This window comes from Alosa alosa, chromosome 1, assembly GCF_017589495.1.
Source record: "Alosa alosa isolate M-15738 ecotype Scorff River chromosome 1, AALO_Geno_1.1, whole genome shotgun sequence".
Lineage (NCBI taxonomy): Eukaryota > Metazoa > Chordata > Actinopteri > Clupeiformes > Clupeidae > Alosa > Alosa alosa.
The window spans coordinates 38,928,457-38,937,378 of NC_063189.1; the positions used below are offsets into that span (position 1 = coordinate 38,928,457).

General features: G+C 40.8%; 1 protein-coding gene across 1 annotated transcript in view; it reads right to left on the reverse strand.

Moving 5' to 3' along the window:
* The window catches only part of LOC125299593, a 355,198-nt gene that overhangs the window by 179,636 nt on the left and 166,640 nt on the right, over positions 1–8,922 (reverse strand). The window lies entirely within an intron of this gene.

An 8,922-nucleotide genomic window follows, 5' to 3' on the forward strand; every position in this document is an offset into this window, starting at 1 on the left:
CAGACAGATATAGATAGATAGATGTGTTTCTACTGTTGGATCTAATCTGAGTCTGTGTTTCAATACTTGTCCGTTCATCTGTACATGGCATATGATGTTGTAGCCTACAAGAATGCCACTAGAGGAAACTTGTTTAATTTGTCTTTGTCATTTATCCTACAATTCGCCTTATTCATGTGGCGAACATTGTGTAAACCAAAGTAACAGTAAAGGGTACACTGACTATATCATTACAGTTTTTCTCGATCGTTTTGATGCCTGTGTCAACTCTGACATCACATTCTCAAAACAGTTAACACCTGTGTCTGAACAAAAGCACTCTGGCCAAAATGACACATTTTGCTTGCAAAAGGCTGTTACTCTCTCAAAACACTTAAAACATGTAGCAAAAGCAAATCTGGCCTTCAAACAACACATCCTGTCGTCAAATCACTGTGTGATTTCAATCAATCATTACACACTGGACAACAAAATGCAAAATATCGTTCACAAAATGAGCATTTTTGCTATGTCTGTTCCATTTATTTCTCATGTTTCTGGTATCAGAAAAACCTGAAAAGACTAAATGTACTGAACAAAAAATAATTGTATTCATTCCTCCCTAGATGTAACTGTCATTGACATGTAAGACTTACATTAGGCTACTGTAAGCACCTACAGATTTCATTAAACTACAACTTGTCATTTTTCATCAAAATAGACCTACAGTAAACACCTTTTGTACGGTTTTCTTCACCAAAGCTATACAATACAGTCATTTCTCTAAATGTGCCTTAGATCCATAGCCTATAGCAACACAGAACAGACATGGCATCTCTTATAAATAATGGATGATTGCTGATTGAAGAATTGTGCAAAGGAGTTTCACGCAGGTGCATCAGAGATTCAGACTTGTGCAAGGAATCTCTACCACCTGTGAAAAGATGTTTTCCTATTGTTTAGCACGGGGAAGCCAACTGAGTTTGGGCACTTTGAATGACAACTGTGTGAACTGTTTTGCAAAAGGGTGTGTGAGAACCGTGTGAACCCAATGAAAATGGGTGAACACATTTGCAAGAGATGACTTCTGCTGTGCAAAGAAAGTGTTCATGAAGACCAAGTGGATCCCAGTTTCCTTAAGCAGGTCAAAGCAATCAAGAAAAACTGTAATACATGTTTGCCACCTACTGGCGAATGCAAAACACAAAATGGGTTGTGTACCCTGTAGCCTCGTTTTGGTTTACAATGGCCACCTTGTGAATAAGGCAATTTAATTCTCTGCTTCAGGGGCAGCAGCTTCAAAGCACTCATAGACTCTTTCACTCCCTCTTTCACGCTACTGCTCACCCCACCCAAGAGGTCACTGATAGGATGGGAAGGTCAGGATGGCTGTCTCCACTATTGTTTGCTATTAGTCAGTGACTAACTGATCACAGTAAGTGTGCTTGAGTAAATACCTTTTAAAATGTTGACTGGGCTATAGACTCCCCTGATAGAATTTACTTAATTCCTATAAAGTTTAGCCTATCGACACATACTGTAATACCCCTGATGTGTTTCTTGGCTTTTGTGTCCACAGTCCTATACCCTATGGATGTCATTGAGCAGTAGGAGTGATATCTGGTCATGATGAGATCATGCAGAAGGAGAGTCTGGCCCACTGTCCAAAACCTCAACTGATAATGTAGGCTACAGTTGGTTGGTTGTAGTTGGTGCTTCTGAGATTATGATTTATGATATCTGAGTTATGATTTTTGCCTTGATGGTAAGAACTGAGCTGAGTTATCTGGAGATCAAAACACATGACTGGTTAGTGGTGCACATTACTATAGGTTATATAATTTGTTTATTATCATAGGATTACATTTGTAATAGTGATGTTTATTAATATATTAGCCTACTATTCCAGTAGAGTTGGACAGAGCAGGCCTTCACAACATACCAAGCAGCATGTTATATGTGTTTTATAGTTTGCCACTCAAAACTTGTCTTATTTTTCATTGACATGTGTTGTGATATACACAGGAATAATAAGCGTAATACTCCATGATGCAGGATTCAGTGCACAATTAGCCGGTGGCAACCACAACACACGCCGCATACTATATCTAAGATCTTCAAAAGTCCAGATCCTTCACAGTACAGAATGCATTACTGTAACTGCAGCTGCCAATCAACAACCTAGTTTGATTACTATGACACAAGAGGGTGCAGGATACAACCACAAACAACTGGCCAGTGACAGACGCAACATTTGCCACATGTTGTAGGCCCTACTTGGGATCTGTAACGTGGTGTAGTCTACGTGATACACAGGACTACGCAGTATACTCACTTAAAAAGCAACAAGAATTTAGTATACCACTTAAAATATGCAATGACAGGCCCTACGTATCAACATATTAAAGGTCAGATGAATAAATGTTTAGGCTTACTTCTTGAAAAGCATCACGTGAAATGAGCACAACGATCAGGGAAAAGAACATGAGCTTGTACGTCATTTCTATTCAGATGGACACTACCGACCCACTGTCCACATTCGTCCGATACAGCTGCGGCGGAAAAGGAGTTTAAGGGTCTCCAGCGGCTCCCAACTGACCGGGGACACGGATGGTTGAATGTGGACGGGAGGGCAAATCGTAACAAAAGTGTGTCGGATGCAAATGTGCCCAACATAGTGTGGACATAGGCTTGAATCCCCACCCCCCTGCGTGTGTCGGATGCAAATGTGTCCAACATAGTGTGGACATAGGCTTGAATCCCCACCCCCGCGGGATGCAAATGTGTCCATAGTGTGGACATGGGCTTTGAATGTGTCCAACAACATAGTGTGGACATAGGCTTGAATCCCCACCCCCCTGCGTGTGTCGGATGCAAATGTGTCCAACATAGTGTGGACATAGGCTTGAATCCCCCCCCCCCTGCGTGTGTCGGATGCAAATGTGTCCAACATAGTGTGGACATAGGCTTGAACCCCCCCCCTGTGTGTGTCGGATACAAATGTGTCCAACATAGTGTGGACATAGGCTTGAATCCCCCCCCGTGTCGGATGCAAATGTGTCCAACATAGTGTGGACATAGGCTTGAACCCCCCCCCCTGCGTGTGTCGGATACAAATGTGTCCAACATAGTGTGGACATAGGCTTGAATCCCCCGCGGCACCCCTGAACAGTGGCATTTTCTCCTTCTTCGTCGACATTTCTTCCGTGATTTGGGAAAAGCCCGTAAAAGTCCTGGCAGGAAGCATGCATAAGGATGTAGATCCAGGAATGCACTAATATTTTGTTCGTAGTCCAGTTTGCAACAATTATTAGTTAACACTAAGTTGTAAACACTTAGGAAAAAAAAAATTAAAACTGGATATACCAAAAAACGTTGATGTAATCGCTTTCTGCAAGGACTTTTACAGGCTTTTCCCAAATCACAGAAGAAACGTCGACGCAGCAGCATAGTAGCAGATAATCAGGCAAGTCTTATTTAAATAAACTCCTGTTGCACTTACAAACTTTCTAATGCCTCGTTATTGGACTAAAGGTCATAGTTTTACTACTGCAGAAGTTTCGTACCATTCAGAGCATTATTAGTGGGGTAATTTACGAGATAAAAGTTGGTTCCATTACGACTGCAGAACGTCATTAGTTTCTGACAGCGCTACTCGACCAGGGTTCGACCAAGGGAAAAAAGGTTCTGGGAGGGTGTTTGGCTCGGGGTCATGGTGCAAAGGACCCTAAGGTGAAATTACTCCGAACCATCGCTTTAATCTAGTTTGCATTGTTCCTTATAATTGTTACTTCTACTGTCTTTTGAATTCATTCTTCCATTGCCGCCTAACCTAGTTCTTAAAGTTCTTTTCATTTGTATACTTCTGTTCCGGTAACTGGTGTGTAAATCATGTACTATGACGACAGAAATGTTCTTAACCCAGTTTTAATGTCCTCGGTTTTTTAGCAACTCATTGTATTGACAAAGCCATGTGTGTGTGCAGCGAAGTGTAATGATACAATGATACAATGATACTATACGATGCAAGATATAAATGTGTGTGTGAGAAACAACGGATTGTCTCTGGTGCACCATCTCTACTAACAAGAAAGACACAACCTTATCTCAGACTAAGTATTTATAGATCTTTAAGCTAAATTTCTTCCACATAAATGGCGACGAGGATGGCTTTCCTTGGCTGACAGCATTCGGAATTCGAGGCAAAGGTAACTGATCATCCTGGGACAAATTCCCCAGCCCCATATTCTCCACGTTGAAACCAGAGTGGGGATCTAGCCTGAGGACCGGACCGTCTCCACAGGAATCTCAAGTAAGAAGGAAGAGGGCAAGGGTCTACAAGGGCACCTCAACCAAATAAAACGGTGAGAAAGAGTCTGATATAACGTTTAAAATAACACAACTTGACTTTAAGGCAACATAATTTAATTTGTTTTAAATTAAGGTAATAATTTTAGGTTGTATAACACCGTGGCTATAATTTGGGTGGGTCAATCAGTACTGAATTGCTGCTTCCACGTAGGATTGGAGGCACCTCAAAATTGTTTAGCTTCACTGTAATGTTGAAGTGCCAGATCTGAGGAATAACTGAAATTGTTTGGCTTCTCCATATTGCTAAATCTGAGGTAAATGGGCTTTGCCGTAGTGTAGAAGCGCCTGATTTGAGGTAACTGGACTTGGAGATAAGGCTCTTGGAAGAAGAGAGGGACATATAGTTTCCCCCGTAGTCCCTAGTATCTCTGTTGGCAATCTAGGGTTGTGGCAACCGCCTCAACTTAACCATAAGTGTAATGAAGACCACGCATAATAAAAGGGAAAACAGATACCTCAAGTTATAGCCATGGGTGGGACATTAAGTAACAAACAAAAATCTAACTAGATGAAAGAAAGGTATGGTCAAAGGGCCGTAGCAGCCACTTGATACATGGGTATTGTACATGAATTTGGCTTCCCCTCAAATGGAAGTCTGAGACAGATAGAATGTATGGAAGACAAACTTAATGAGAGAGGGGTTGTATGAGGGAAATCTAAGTTAACAGCGAAAATGGTGCAGGAAATAGCAATGCATAGTGATGGTCTTTGTGTATGTCCAGCCAGCAACCCCTGGAACCTCAGCGACCCTGGAGCGACCTCACAGACGTGCTGAACCTTCGTCATACAGCCAACAGCACCAACAACTATCCCCCGACTCCACAACACAGGAGTGGGCATTGGACAACCAAAGATCAACAGTCCAAAGGCAGAGCATGCCCCGATATAATTACTGTGACCAATTCTACGACTCAAGGGGTCAGTTCTCTGGTGACGAGGAGGACGACCCTACTTCATCACCCTACTTCTCTCCACACTGCCTATGGCGAAGGTGGCTGGACCAGAGAAGAGATTGCTTCTGTATCGGCCATGGACTGAGAGGGAGATCAAGAACGCTATGGCTCACCTCCCACACCCAAGGGACTCTGGGAGTAAATTCTCAACTGAGCTCTTGGCCTAGGTCTAGGTGTTTAGCCCAACTATGCCAGAACTGAGGAAAATGCTGGCCTTGAAGATGAGGGCGGGAGAGTGGGTAAAACTGTCTGGAAGATTTCCTCGTCAGGACGTCAAAAGAGGACATGTGGACTGGACAAATGAACAGAACACTGCCTACAGGACTGTGATAGAGGGACTCTGTATGATCATTAAAGATGTTTTTCCACCCCACATGGATATTACAAAAATGTCAACTTGTAAACAAAAGCCTGACGAAACGGTAAACAAATTTTTCTAGTGGAAGTGTACAGGGCACAGAGTGACTTGGAGGAGCCAGAGGATTACCCCTCAGGAACGCTGACCCCCTGGGAGGCTCATCTCCACAACCAACTAATACTAGGACTGCTGGAGCTCATCGCTGCCGAGGTAAGAAGAACATGTGTGTGCTGGGATGAGGCCAGACTGATGGAAGTCAAACGGCATGCTGTCCATGCAGAGAAAATGTGCCAAACTTGCCAGACAAAGAAGAAAGAAAAAGATGAGAAGGAGGTAAAACAAGCCATTTTGACTATGATGCATGCTGTGGGAAATCTGCAGACTGTGAGGGGCAGAGGACGTGGCCACGGACGAGGTCACAACAACAACAACCGTAGCAGCTCGCGAGGACAATGCTGTCAATGCCAGCAGAAGGGTCATTTGCTCCGGACGACCACCCCTGGATCACTGCATTTGGAATAAGGGAGAATGGATGGCCCAGGGCATTTTCCTATGGGTAGGCATTGGGGAAGTTGCTAAAGAGGTAGAAGTCAACCGATAAACTGATGCCATTTATCAACGACACAGTCACTGTTAATAAAGCCACCAGAGAAGACATTAGAGCAATCAGACTGACTGGTTCAGACTTGAATGGCTTTGGACATGGTGACTGCATCCGCAGGAGGTGTGTACACTATGATTGGAGATACCTGTTGTATACCTGAGAACGATGCAGGAGCGATTGATCAAGGTATAGAGGACAGGAAAAAATTGGCACAAGATCTACAAGAGTGACAAAAGGGGGTGGGGAGGATTGGCTTGCTGGTTTGATCCCAGGGCTCAAAGGCTGGATAGTGTGACTTTTGGCCCTGAGTATTCTGTTTATTTGTGGTTTGTTGTGTTATACCCTATGTTAGACCCCTGATCATGTGCTTGGTTGAACGAAGTGTGGACTGCAAATGGTCCGGTACACTGTTTTAAAAATGGACGGCAAGGAAGATGAAGAATGGCTACCACCTTTAATGATATGACTCAAGAAAAGCTTATGAATATAAGACGGATTGTGTCTGATGTGATGGTTATTACAAATGATAAAAAGGGGGAATGTGAGGGGAAAATGACAAAGATGGACTTTAATCTTGTGATGTTTGTGCTTATACTTACAGTATTGAATGGACTCTTCTGTTAAAGCTTTTAAGCTTAAAGGAATTATCCGGAGTAAAATGCACTTTAGATCAATTTAAGGATGATTGGGAGTACATACGTTGAGTTGACATCAAAATCATGTCATTCGGATGTGTTTTGAGAAAGTTCGATTTTAGTCAAAACTCGTCAGCCTGGAAGTGACCAGGGCAAGTAATTTCGCCGCTACAAAACGCTATTTCTATACCTCTTCTACAGTTCCAAACAACATTACACTTACGTGGTAGTGAGTAGAGGGTCCCTAAAGCCAAACCGAAGTATCCCGAGGTCTTTATGTGGTCGGATAGAGAGTCCAGAATGAATTTCATCAAGCCAGTACCATTTTCGAAATGTTGCTGCTGCAGCAGCTGGCATCTTTAGGGGAAAGTCCGTGGGTAGGAGTCGATTGTCGAAAGTGTGTAACGCTCTGGAAATTCACAATTTAAATCGCCGTTTTTTTTTTTTTTTAAAACATAGTCCAGTATTTCTTTTCGAAATTGAAATGAAGTTGTATGGACTGGACTATGTTTAAAAAAAAAAAAAAAAAAAAAAAAACAGCTTAATTTAAATTGTGAATTTCCAGAGCTACTCCACACTCGGCATAAGTTATTTTTATGTTCACAGAAAATTACCCAAGGCCAATAAGTTTGAGTTAAAAGAAATGATAAATAGCAATTTTTTTCTTGTAGCAAACATTGAAAACAGGTCCCACAGACCCTAACACCTTACAAGGGTTAAAGTTATTTTTATTTGTATATTTCTGTTCTGGTAACTGGTGTGTAAATCATGTATGACAATAGAAATGTTCTTAGTTTTAATGCCCTTGGTTCTTAATTAACACATTGTATTGACAAAGGCATGTGTGTGTGCAGGGAGGTGTAATGATACAATGATACAATGATGATGATACTATGAGATGCAAGGTATAAATGTAAATGAGAAAAACAACTGATTGTCTTTTTGGTGCACAGACTTTCTCTTTGTATCCTGATTGCCTGATGCATATGAGACCTCTGTAGAGATTAATACATTTTTAAAGAGAAAGACAAAACCTTATATCAGACTCTAAGCTAAATCTCTTCCACACAGGCCACATACATAGAATAAACTCATACAAATGATAGATTATTGTTCAAAGTAGCTTATGCAATAATGAATGTTTTAATGCATTCTACAAAGCCATATTGTAAAATCAGATTTTTGTGTTTTGAATTAACTTTTGTGAGTTGTCAAAAAACTTTCCACTTGGAAATTACCCATTTTTTTCTATTTGGCCAAACTAACTAGATGTTTTTTTTTTTTTTAAAACATAGTCCAGTATTTCTTTCGAAATTGAAATGAAGTTGTATGGACTGGACTATGTTTAAAAAAAAAAAAAAAAAACAAACATTACAAAATTGTGAATTTCCAGAGCTACCCACACTCGCATAAGTTATTTTATGTTCACAGAAAATTACCCAAGGCCAATAAGTTTGAGTTAAAAGAAATGATAAATAGCAATTTTTTTTCTTGTAGCAAACATTGAAAACAGGTCCCACAGACCCTAACACCTTACAAGGGTTAAAGTTATTTTTATTTGTATATTTCTGTTCTGGTAACTGGTGTGTAAATCATGTATGACAATAGAAATGTTCTTAGTTTTAATGCCCTTGGTTCTTAATTAACACATTGTATTGACAAAGGCATGTGTGTGTGCAGGGAGGTGTAATGATACAATGATACAATGATGATGATACTATGAGATGCAAGGTATAAATGTAAATGAGAAAAACAACTGATTGTCTTTTTGGTGCACAGACTTTCTCTTTGTATCCTGATTGCCTGATGCATATGAGACCTCTGTAGAGATTAATACATTTTTAAAGAGAAAGACAAAACCTTATATCAGACTCTAAGCTAAATCTCTTCCACACAGGCCACATACATAGAATAAACTCATACAAATGATAGATTATTGTTCAAAGTAGCTTATGCAATAATGAATGTTTTAATGCATTCTACAAAGCCATATTGTAAAATCAGATTTTTGTGTTTTGAATT